A 5,125-nucleotide genomic window follows, 5' to 3' on the forward strand; every position below is an offset into this window, starting at 1 on the left:
CCATACATTGGCATAGAACTCTTGAACCATTAAGATTTCGACTTGTTGAATGGGGTTGGTGAGAACTTCCCAACCTCTTCTTTGGATCTCATGTCGGATCTCCGGATATTCGCCCTTTTTGAGCTTAAAAGGGACCTCGGGGATCACCTTCTTCTTGGCCACAACTTCATAGAAGTGGTCTTGATGCACCCTTGAGAGGAATCTCTCCATCTCCCATGACTCGGAGGTGGATGATTTTGACTTCCCTTTCCTCTTTCTAGAGGTTTCTCCGGCCTTTGGTGCCATTAATGGTTATGAAAAAACAAAAAAAGGCTTTAGCTTTTACCACACCAAACATAGAAGGTTGTTCTTCCTCGAGCAAAAGAAGAAAGAAGAGAGTAGAAGAAGAAGAAATAGAAGAGATGGAGGGGGCTTTGTGTTTCGGCCAAGGGGGATGGGTAGTGTTTAGGTTGTGTGAAAATGAAGGAGTGAAGATGGGTTTATATAGGAGTGGAGAGGTGGGTGTGGTTCGGCCATTATGGGTGGGTTTGGGTGGGAAAGTGGTTTTAATTTAAATGGTGAGGTAGGTGGGGTTTTATGGAGAATGGATGTGAAAGGAGAATGGGTGATTGGTGATTGGTGAATGGGTGAAGAAGAGAGAGAGAGGTGGGATAGGTGGGGATCCTGTGGGGTCCACAGATCCTAAGGTGTCAAGGATTTCTCATCCCTGCACCATGTGGCGTGCAAAATGCCCCTTGCTGTCAATCCTGGCGTTAAATGCCAGGCTGCTGCCCATTTCTGGCGTTTAACGCCAGCTTCTTGCCCATTCCTGGTGTTAAACGCCAGTCTGGTGCCCATTTCTGGCATTAAACGCCCATAATGGTGCCAGACTGGGCGTTTAACGCCCATTCTGCTACCCTTACTGGCGTTTAAACGCCAGTAAGTTTCTCCTCCAGGGTGTTTTATTTTTCATTCTGTTTTTCCTTCTGTTTTTTATTTTTCAATTGTTTTTGTTACTTCACATGATCATCAACCTACAGAAAACATAAAATAACAAAAGAAAATAGAAATTTAACATAGATAAGTAAAAATTGGGTTGCCTCCCAACAAGCGCTTCTTTAATGTTAATAGCTTGACAGTGGCTCTCATGGAGCCTCACAGATGTTTAGAGCAATGTTGGAACTTCCCAACACCAAACTTAGAGTTTGAGTGTGGGGGTTCAACACCAAACTTAAAGTTTGGTTGTGGCCTCCCAACACCAAACTTAGAGTTTGACTGTGGGGGCTCTGTTTGACTCTGTATTGAGAGAAGCTCTTCATGCTTCCTCTCCATGGTGACAGAGGGATATCCTTGAGCTTTAAACACCAGGGAGTCTTCATTTACTTGAATGATCAATTCTCCTCTGTCAACATCAATCACAGCTTTTGCTGTGGCTAGGAAGGGTCTGCCAAGGATGATGTATTCATCAATACACTTCACAGTCTCTAGGATTATGAAATTAGCAGGGATGTAGTGGTCTTCAACCTTTACCAAGACATCCTCTACAAGTCCATAAGCTTGTTTCTTTGAATTGTCTGCCATCTCCATTGAGATTCTTGCAGTTTGTACCTCAATGATCCCTAGCTTCTCCATTACAGAGAGAGGCATGAGGTTTATACTTGACCCTAGGTCACACAGAGCCTTCTCAAAGGTCATGGTGCCTATGTTACAAGGGATTAAAAATTTTCTAGGGTCTTGTCTCTTTAGAGGTAATCTCTGCCTAGTCAAGTCATCCAGTTCTTTGGTGAGCAAGGGGGTTCATCCTCCCAAGTCTCATTACCAAACAACCTGGCATTTAGTTTCATGATTGCTCCAAGGTACTTAGCAACGTGCTCTTCAGTAACATCTTCATCCTCTTCAGAGGAAGAATACTCATCAGAGCTCATGAATGGCAGAAGTAAATTCAATGGAATCTCTATGGTCTCAGTCTGAGCCTCAGATTCCCATGGTTCCTCATTAGGGAACTCCTTGGAGGTCAGTGGACGTCCATTGAGGTCTTCCTCAGTGGAGATTACTACCTCTTCCTCCTCTCTAGGTTCGGCCATGTGAGACATGTTTATGGCCTTGCACTCTCTTTTTGGATTCTCTTCTGTATTGCTTGGGAGAGTACTAGGAGGGAGTTCAGTGATTTTCTTACTCAGATGACCCACTTGTGCCTCCAAATTTCTAATGGAAGACCTTGTTTCAGTCATGAAACTTTGAGTGGTTTTGATTAGATCAGAGACAATGGTTGCTATGTCAGAGTGGCTCTGTTTAGAATTCTCAGTTTGTTGCTGAGAAGATGTTGGAAAAGACTTGCTATTGCTAAACCTGTTTCTTCAACCATTATTATTGTTGAAACCTTGTTGAGGTCTCTATTGATCCTTTCATGAGAGATTTGGATGATTTCTCCATGAAGGGTTATAGGTGTTTCCATAGGGTTCTCCCATGTAATTCACCTCTTCTATTGCTGGGTTCTCGGGATCATAAGCTTCTTCTTCAGAGGAAGCTTCCTTAGTACTGCCTGTTGCTGCTTGCATTTCAGACAGACTCTGAGAAATCATATTGACTTGTTGGGTCAATATTTTATTCTGAGCCAATATGGCATTCAGAGTATCAATCTCAAGAACTCCTTTTCTTCTGATTTGTCCCATTATTCACAGGATTCCTTTCAGAAGTGTACATGAATTGGTTATTTGCAACCATTTTAATGAGTTCCTGAGCTTCTGCAGGCATCTTCTTCAAATGAAGAGATCCTCCAGCAGAGCTATCCAATGACATCTTGGATAGTTCAGACAGACCATCATAGAAAATTCCTATGATGCTCCATTCAAAAAGCATGTCAGAAGGACATCTTCTGATTAATTGCTTGCATCTTTCCCAAGCTTCATAGAGGGATTCACCTTCCTTCTGTCTGAAGGTTTGGACTTCCACTCTAAGCTTGCTCAATTTTTGAGGTGGGAAGAACATTGCCAAGAAGGCATTGACTAGCTTTTCCCAAGAGTTCAGGCTTTCTTTAGGTTGTGAATCTAACCATGTCCTAGCTCTGTCTCTTACAGCAAAAGGAAAAAGCATAAGTCTGTAGACTTCAGGGTCAACCCCATTGGTCTTGACAGTGTCACAGATTTGTAAGAATTCAGCTAAGAACTGATGAGGATCTTCCAATGGAAGTCCATGAAACTTGCAATTCTGTTGCATTAGAGAAACTAATTGAGGCTTAAGCTCAAAATTGTTTGCTCCAATGGCAGGGATTGAGATGCTTCTCCTATAGAAGTCAGGAGTAGGTACAGTAAAGTCACCAAGCACCTTCTTTGCATTGTTGGCATTGTTGTTTTCGGCTGCCATGGTTTCTTCTTCCTTGAAAAGCTTTGTTAGGCCCTCTAAAGAGAGATGTTCTTTAGCTTCTCTTAGCTTTCTCTTCAAGGTCCTTTCAGGTTCAGGATCAGCTTGAACAAGTATGCCTTTATCTTTGTTCCTGCTCATATGAAAAAGAAGAGAACAAGAAAGTAGGGAATCCTCTATGTCACAGTATAGAGATTCCTTGAGGTGTCAGAGGAAAAGAAGAATAGAAGGAGGAGGTAGATGGAAGAGAATTCGAACATATAAAGAAGGAGGGAGTTCGAATTGTACCTTGAGGAGGAGTGTTAGTCCTTTAAATAGAAGGATGTGAGAAGAGGGGAAGAATTTTCGAAAATTAATCAAAAGATTTTGAAATAATTAAAAGAAATTTGAAAAAAATTGATTGAGATTTTCGAAAATTAAGATTAGGAAAGAAATTAAGTGATTTTTGAAAAAGATTTTGAAATTAGAAATAAAAAAGATGTGATTGAGAGTTAATTTTGAAAAAGATGTGATTGAAAAGATATGATTGAGAAGATATGATTGAAAATCAAACTAAAAAGAGAAAGTTTTAAAATTAAAGTTGATTTACTTGACTAACAAGAAATTAGAAGATATGATTCTAGAATTAAAACTTTTGATCCTTTCTTAATAGGCAAGTAACAACTAGAAAATTTTGAAGTAAATCATTAATTATAACAAGGATTTTCAAAAATAGTAATAAATAAAAAAAATAGAAAGAAATTGATTTTGAAGAGATATGATTAAAAAGATATGATTTGAAAAAGATTTGATTTTGAAAAATTATGAAGATTTGAAAAAAAAATTCAAAACTAAAAACAAAATCTTCCCTCTAATGTCATCCTGGCATTAAACGCCCAGAATGGCATCCATTATGGCGTTTAACGCCCAAAATCCTACCTTTTTGGGCGTTAAACGCCCAGCCAGGTACCCTGGCTGGCGTTTAAACGCCAGTTTTCCTTCTTCACTGGGAGGTTTGAACGCCCAGCTTTTTCTGTTTGATTCCTCTGCTGAATGTTCTGAATCTTCAATTCTCTGTATTATTAGCTTGAAAAGACATAGTTTTGAAAATATTTTTGAATTTTTGATGATGAGAAACAATAAAAAATGCAACTAAGATCAAATAAACAATGCATGCAGGACACCAAACTTAAAAATTTTCACAGGAGACACTAACAAATTGAGAATGCATATGAGAAACAACAAAACACACAAAACAAGAGAATTTAAAGATCAGAGCAATGAAATCATCAAGAACAACTTGAAGATCAATGAAGAACAATATGTATATATTCGAAAAATGCAAGAAGAATAAAAACATTCAATTGACACCAAACATAAAAATTGATACTAGACTCAAACAAGAAACATAAAATATTTTTGATTTTTATGGTTTTATAAAATTTTTTTTTTTTGATTTTCGAAACTTATATGGAAAAGAAAATAAAGAGAATCAAAACTTTTAATAAGAATTCTAGGAATCATGCAATGTTAGTCTAAAGCTTCAGTTTAAAAAGATTAGACATGTTTGGCCAAGCTTCAGCAGGACATTACATTCAGTAGCTACATTGATGAGAATCAATCAGCTTTTGTGATGATAAGAACATCACCTTGAAACTCTAGAATCCATTCTTAAATATTCTAAAAAGTACCTAATCTAAGCAACAAGATGAACCGTCAGTTTTCCAAACTCGAACAATCCCCGGCAATGGCACCAAAAACTTGGTGCACGAATTTTTGATCATCAACAATGGCGCCAAAGGACTTG

The 5,125-nt window shown here is 38.6% G+C and overlaps 1 non-coding gene across 1 annotated transcript; it reads left to right on the forward strand.

The window, feature by feature from the left end:
- Window positions 1-2,832: 2,832 nt before the first annotated feature.
- Window positions 2,833-2,940, forward strand: LOC148545119 (small nucleolar RNA R71). Its single transcript, XR_015900612.1, has one exon. It is a non-coding gene; the product is annotated as a small nucleolar RNA R71 (small nucleolar RNA).
- Window positions 2,941-5,125: the final 2,185 nt, after the last annotated feature.

The sequence above is a fragment of the Arachis ipaensis genome, chromosome B9 (genome assembly GCF_059453495.1).
Source record: "Arachis ipaensis isolate K30076 ecotype BB chromosome B9, ASM5945349v1, whole genome shotgun sequence".
NCBI classification, from domain to species: Eukaryota; Viridiplantae; Streptophyta; class Magnoliopsida; order Fabales; family Fabaceae; genus Arachis; species Arachis ipaensis.